The sequence below is a fragment of the Musca vetustissima genome, unplaced genomic scaffold (genome assembly GCF_032173495.1).
Source record: "Musca vetustissima isolate MV318-11 ecotype Yass unplaced genomic scaffold, APGP_CSIRO_Mvet_v1 utg10109, whole genome shotgun sequence".
Lineage (NCBI taxonomy): Eukaryota > Metazoa > Arthropoda > Insecta > Diptera > Muscidae > Musca > Musca vetustissima.
Genome location: NW_026883510.1, coordinates 1,452 through 8,728, shown reverse-complemented (window position 1 = coordinate 8,728; position 7,277 = coordinate 1,452). Strand labels below are relative to the sequence as shown.

The following is a 7,277-nucleotide window of genomic DNA, read 5'->3' as shown; positions in this document are numbered from 1 at the left end:
AACATTTTGCTTCGCTCTCTCTCTTTATGTCCTAACAAATAAATTCTTGTGACGACTCTGGCCCCCCGCTGAACCTACCCCAGCTTCAAAGTGAAAACACGTCGTCACAATGGCGCCCGAGCAGGGACAATAAAAGAGAGAAAGAGTAAATAAATGAGTGAACAATTATTAAACAAATACGTGTGAAATCCGACTGAACTAAAAAAAAAACATTCAACGAAAAAAAAAACTGAACCAAGTGAAGAAAAACAAAAATGTCAAACGAAAAAACAATGTTAAAGGTCTCCTGGGCATATATGCTAAAACAAGAAGATTTGGTAACATATCTTACTGAATTCAATCTCGATCCTATTGGAAAAGTAGATGATCTCCGCAAGAGATGGGCTAAATTTCTACACAACGACCATGAAGCCGATGTATGCAGACGGCTCATAGAGTTGCAAAGCCGACATGAAAGTACCAGTCCGACCAAATCGCCGACATTGCGAGCCGTCACGAAACAACCTCTGATAACCGTAACACCGTGTGGATCAGAAGCAATAGTATTATCCCCAATAAAAACAGAGTACGCCCCTCCCCACACTTCCGCGGAAAGGTCACTTGGAGAGCCAAGCACTGGGGTAACAAACGGTCAAAAAGTGCAGAAGTTGTCGCAAAAAAACCCCGAATACGGACTTCCAAAAAATTCTCCGCCCAAGTCATCCAATAATTCGTCGTTACTCGTAATTCTCGACCAAATCCGAAAATGGAATATTACTTTTGAAAATGGAATGGATCCCATTGGATTCGTAGAACGTGTAGAAGAAATGGCTGAAATGTACATCGTGGAATTGAATCAAATAACTAAAGTAATGCCAGAGTTGTTACGAGGTAAAGCTTTAATCTGGTTAAGGAACAATAATCGACACTGGACTACCTGGAGCGAATTTAAGGACGATTTTCTGAAATTCTTTTTGCCCCCGAGATATTTTGAGAAATTGGAGGATGAAATTAGGAGAAGGATACAGCGTAATAAGGAGCCGTTTAAGGAATATGTACTTTCTATACAGCATCTTATGCAGCACACCAATATGACCGAAGAACAAAAATTGGAACGAATTTTTAGGAACGCGCAGTCGGATTATCAATGGTACATTCGCCGTAAAGACTTTACCACACTTTCGGAATTGATATCCTTGGCAGACGAACTAGAAAGCATCCCAAATAATTTTCGGTCAGAACAGCCGCGACATCAACCAAACTATAATCGACATGCGGATAACTCTAGAAATAACCTGTATTGCACCAATCAAGGTGACCAAATGCTAAACAAAAGCCCATCCAATACGGAAACGCAGCAGGATGAACCCCCGGCAAAGAAGAGTAACAAAAATATTACATCATTGCAATGTGAAGAATATCGCCTTACTGCAACTGTCTTAATAGAGGGGAAAGCCATTAAAGCAACTGTTGACACCGGTGCCACTAGCTGCTTTATAAAAAGAGAGTTTGCGGAACAGATCAAGAAAAAGTTTACCTATTCGCGACATGAGGCAAATGTTATCCTCGCAGACGGCACCGCGGTGAACATCACAAGATCAACGGTGTTACCTGTTACATTTGGAAATCAAAGCTCAGATGTTACATTCCTCATCATGCCGCAATTCAAGGAAAACATCATATTGGGATTGGAATTTCTAAAACAGTTCCACACGACCATTCACTGCGCCGGTATAAGTGTCAAATTAAGTAAGCCAGCCACATCAACGGAGCATTGTACCGTGGCTGTAAGAGAGGAAACCCCATCAAAAGAGGTAATAGATACAATGACAGCTACGAATAATGTATCCCCCAGACCTAAATTTATAAACGATGAATTGAGTAAAACGCAATGTGATATCGTTGAAAATTTTCTGGCAAAGGAACTCCCTAAGTTCCAACAATTAAATGGCCTATCGTCAATAGCCGAACATAAGATTGTAATGACCGACGATCGACCCATTAAATTAAGATATGCTCCGCGAAATCCTGCAATGCAAGCCGTGATTAATGCCGAAGTGAAAAAGCTCGAAGAACGAGGATGTATAGAGCCATCTACAAGCCCATACTGTTTCCCCATAACGTTAGTCAGAAAGAAAAATGGGAATTGGAGAACTTGTATGGATTTTCGCCAATTGAATAAACGATCCGTTCCAGATGCCTACCCTTTACCCCGCATAGACACAATACTGAATCGACTGCGGGATGCCAAATACGTGAGCAGCCTGGATCTCAAAGACGGATATTGGCAAATACCTATGGCGAAGGAGAGCAGAAAATACACGGCCTTTGCTGTAGCTGGTAAAGGTCTATATCAGTGGAAAGTAATGCCTTTCGGTTTGCATTCAGCACCGGCAACCTTCCAACGGGCATTAGATAGTGTGATTGGGCCTGAAATGGACCCCCACGCTTTTGCATACCTTGACGATATCATCGTCATTGGAAAAACTTTTGAGGAACACTTGCGGAACTTGAGAGAAGTGTTCAGAAGATTGCGATCAGCTAACCTGAGAATAAACATCGATAAATGTGAATTTTTCAGAAAAGAAACGAAGTATTTAGGCCATGTTGTGAGTAGCGAGGGAATAAAGACGGATCCAGATAAAGTTGCCGCAATAGTGGAAATGAAAACTCCAACATCGGTAAAGGAGGTACGAAGATTTCTTGGAGTAGCATCTTGGTACCGAAGATTTGTCCCACAGTTTGCAACAATTTCACAACCATTGACTAGTCTTCTTAAAAAGGGAAAACATTGGAAATGGGGTCCCGAACAACAAGAAGCATTCTCAGACCTAAAAGCAAAGTTAACTGAAGCCCCCGTTCTGGCTTGTCCGGATTTCACAAAGACGTTCATATTGCAAACTGATGCCAGCAACTATGGCCTTGGAGCAGTTCTAACACAGGAGTTAGATAACGTGGAACGTGTCATCGCCTACGCCAGCAGACATTTAAAACAGGCTGAAAAAAACTACTCAGCGACTGAAAAGGAATGTCTAGCCATACTGTGGGGCATTAGGCACATGAGACCCTATTTAGAGGGTTACCAGTTTATAGTTATTACCGATCATTTGGCCCTAAAATGGTTAAATTCTATTGAAAGCCCCACAGGTCGACTCGCACGTTGGGCCCTCGAGCTACAGCAATATAATTTTTTGATCAGATACCGCAGAGGAAAACAGAACGTTGTGGCGGATGCACTTTCGAGAACACCTTTGGAAACATTAGACCTAGCCACGGTAAAATATGACACCAGTCCGTGCCCATGGCTAGAAAAGTTGAAGGAAACCATAACCAAGAATCAGAAGAAGTATCCAGACTATACAATCATTGAGGGAAATGTTTATCGACATCTTCCCAAGCAAATAAACGACGAAGATTGCACACCATGGAAGCTGTGTGTGCCCACCGGATCAAGAATTCAGGTCCTTAGAGAAAATCATGACAGTGTCACCGGAGGTCATTTGGGAGTGCGAAAAACTAGCAACAAGGTGGCAAACCGATATTTTTGGCCTGGTATGTTTCAGGACATCAAACGTTATGTCCAGCAGTGCGAATGTTGCCAAAAATATAAAGTCAGCCAACAGAAACCAGCAGGGGAAATGTTGATAAGAATCCCGGAGGAACCATGGGCCACTATTTGTGCGGACTTCGTAGGACCTCTTCCGCGATCTAAGCACGGTAACTCGATGCTACTCGTCATTATGGATAGATTCTCAAAATGGACGGAGTTGGTTCCATTGCGGAAGGCTACGACAGAGGGATTAATAAAGGCATGCAGAGAAAGAATTATTTCTAGATATGGGGTTCCAAAAATATTGATAACCGATAACGGAACCCAATTTACTAGCAAACAATTCGAAAAATTTCTAGCAGAAATGGGTATAAAGCATCAACTTACGGCTCCTTACACCCCGCAAGAGAACCCTACGGAGAGGACAAATCGGACGGTGAAAACAATGATAGCACAAGTTTCGAGACAACATAATACATGGGACGATTTGCTGCCCGAAATAATGTTAGCCATAAACACTAGTGCATCAGAATCCACTGGATATTCGCCGGCATACCTGACACAAGGACGAGAACCGCGACTGCCCCAGGCATTATATGATCAGCTCACAACAGGAACTGGTGCTAGAATAGTCTTACCAGAAGACCGTGCCCAGGAGTTGAAAGAAATATTTAAGATAGTGCGTCGAAACTTGGCAAAAGCATCTCAAAACCAGCGGAGACAGTACAACCTGAGACGACGAGTTTGGAAACCAAAGATTGGTGAGCAAGTTCTAATTCGTCTCCATCCACAGTCGAAGGCCATCGAAAATTTTGCCGCCAAACTAGCGCCCAAATACGGAGGGCCGTTTGTCGTTCAAAAGTTCCAATCCCCTGTAATCGCTGTAGTCCAAGGAAAGGACAACATTACACGCGTCGCACACTTAAGCGAAATGAAGCCTTTTTATGAAGGAACCCGGGAACGATAACACATTTTCCGAAGTTCCAAATTATCCTGCAAAATCGTATCGAGAAGTTCAGCACCGTATAATTATATCAGCAGACGGGGTAGTGAAGTGTTTCCCCGAACCTCTGCAACGATCTCTAACATACCTTCATATTCGATAGATATATAGTCGAACAAAAGCGACTATGTCGGAGAAATAAACTGTTAGATCACACCTTCGGGCTTCCCTGCTGTTGAAAGTCAATAGCAATGCGAAAGTCACTCAAGGAAATCAAAAATCAGAGGGAGAAAGAGAGGCCATGTAACGCCCAAAAGTCATGATCTTCGTTTTTGGGGTACATTATTATCTTCAATATAATTTTTATTTCCTTTTTATATAAAATCAACAAGGAAATATTTTTGTTTGAAGAATTAATTTAAATATTAACGGTTACACCGGTCCCCTAGTGAAGATAGCTATCATTAAAATACCACGTTGGAACCCCTGGTGGCAAATGGCGGAACTACACAAAACTGTCAGATTGGGATCAGCTGCTGTCATGAGAAAACAACAATAGATGACCAGCCAAAAAGGTATAAAAGGAGACGCATTTCACACAATCGGGATCAGTCTTCTGTTGATGGCTGGTAAGTCAAGTGTGATTGGGAGGAAGAAAAGGCGCGCAACCTCGGTTGAATTGAGTCTTAGTAAGCCAAACAATAAGCCTTGACTATTTGTGGTGACTAGACCGGACTGAACGCAGGGTCAAGTGAGGGTTGTAGCAATACTCCCTATTCTTCGGGCTGCGTTGACGGCGACTGAACGCAGGATCAAGTGAGGGTTGTAGCAATACTCCCTATTCTTCGGGCTGCGTTGAACGCAGGATCAAGTGAGGGCGACTGAACGCAGGGTCAAGTGAGGGTTGTAGCAATACTCCCTATTCTTCGGGCTGCGTTGACGGCGACTGAACGCAGGGTCAAGTGAGGGTTGTAGCAATACTCCCTATTCTTCGGGCTGCGTTGACGGCGACTGACGTACTCATCGGGCTGCTGCTGTGCCAGGCCGCCGCCACCCTATTCGTCGTCGCGTATTCATCGGGCCGCCGCTGTGCCAAGCAGCCGCCACTACTACTCGCCGCTGACGTATTCATCGGGCCGCCGCTGTGCCAAAGCTGCCGCCACTACTAGTCGTCACCTGCGTATTCATCGGGCTGCCGCTGTGCCAGAGCCGCCGCCACCCTATTCGTCGTCGCGTATTCATCGGGCCGCCGCTGTGCCAAGCTGCCGCCACTACTACTCGCCGCTGACATATTCATCGGGCCGCCGCTGTGCCAAGCTGCCGCCACTACTACTCGCCACCTCGCCCGCTGTGCCAAGCGTATTCATCGGGCCGCCGCTGTGCCAAAGCTGCCGCCACTACTACTCGTCACCTGCGTATTCATCGGGCTGCCGCTGTGCCAAAGCCGCCGCCACCCTATTCATCGTCGCATATTCATCGGGCCGCCGCTGTGCCAAGCTGCCGCCACTACTACTCGCCGCTGACATATTCATCGGGCCGCCGCTGTGCCAAGCTGCCGCCACTACTATTCGCCGCTGACGTATTCATCGGGCCGCCGCTGTGCCAAGCTGCCGCCACTATCTATATTCGCCGCCTGACGTATTCATCGGGCTGCCGCTGCGCCGAAGCTGCCACCACTGCTACCCGCATACTCACATTTCGACTGTACTCTGTGATTTAGTGTTCTTCGTGTTTCTGAACGTGGTATTATTGTGTTTAGTGTAGTGTTTAGTGTTATTTACGGAAATAAATTTATAACGTTTTAAGAAAACATTTTGCTTCGCTCTCTCTCTTTATGTCCTAACAAATAAATTCTTGTGACGACTCTGGCCCCCCGCTGAACCTACCCCAGCTTCAAAGTGAAAACACGTCGTTAGGTCAAAAAGCATATGGAAGCATACCAGCTGATGGTTTACGCAGAGGGTGAAGGCCACGAATTAGATGGAACGATCAAGTGGAAAACAATATTTTAAATTGGAAAAACTGCGCAAAAGACTGACGCGCCTGGAAATCTTTTTTAAGCTCTGCTTATGGAACGAAAGTTCTGTCACAAGCCAGCTTAGTAAGTAACATATAATTACCACTGCATTTTAGAATTGAGGTATGTAGGCAGTTTTGGAAATTCGTACTTTTATATGAAAAACTACAATTTGAATTTTCGGCGAACCAATAGAACTGAAATCCTGAAATTTATAGTTAGGATCATGATGGGGTTTATACCAAAAACTGTATTGTTCTTTTGTTGTTGGAATCGTTATTTTTTCATATTTAAATTTATGACCATCAAGAGAAAATTGATAACAAACAAAAGACTATTAAGGTGTTAGGAAAATATCTAAATTGAACTGCTCATTTGGGTGTATAGTCAATTAAAATTTAAATAATTCGAAGAGAAACTCAAAACACTTTTAAGAAATGAAAATATTAGGAATCGTGTTAGGATTGTCCGTAATAACTTTACAAAATACCTTTTGTGAAGCATTACCACCTGTAAGTCAATTGTGTTTTTATTTATCGGCTAAATTTATATGATTAAATTTATATTTTTACAGTTTAACACGAATTGGAGCTGGAGATAAATGCGGTGGAATTAATTAATTATTGTTGCTATTCAAATAATAATGTTGTCTAATTTAGATAAATCATGAAATTTATATATAAAAATGTGAATTTCCATTCAAATAAACAAATTGTAATATACCCCAAGCGACATATGATACAGATAACAAAACAGCTGAATAGGCAAAATTTTCTTAATGGATACCA

At 43.2% G+C, this 7,277-nt stretch overlaps 1 long non-coding RNA gene across 1 annotated transcript; it reads right to left on the bottom strand.

Moving 5' to 3' along the window:
• Positions 1-5,515: 5,515 nt before the first annotated feature.
• On the bottom strand, positions 5,516-5,980 carry LOC133330416 (uncharacterized). Its single transcript, XR_009754350.1, has 3 exons — positions 5,874-5,980; positions 5,748-5,801; positions 5,516-5,637 (listed from the first exon to the last, which is right to left on the bottom strand). It is a non-coding gene; the product is annotated as an uncharacterized LOC133330416 (long non-coding RNA).
• Positions 5,981-7,277: the final 1,297 nt, after the last annotated feature.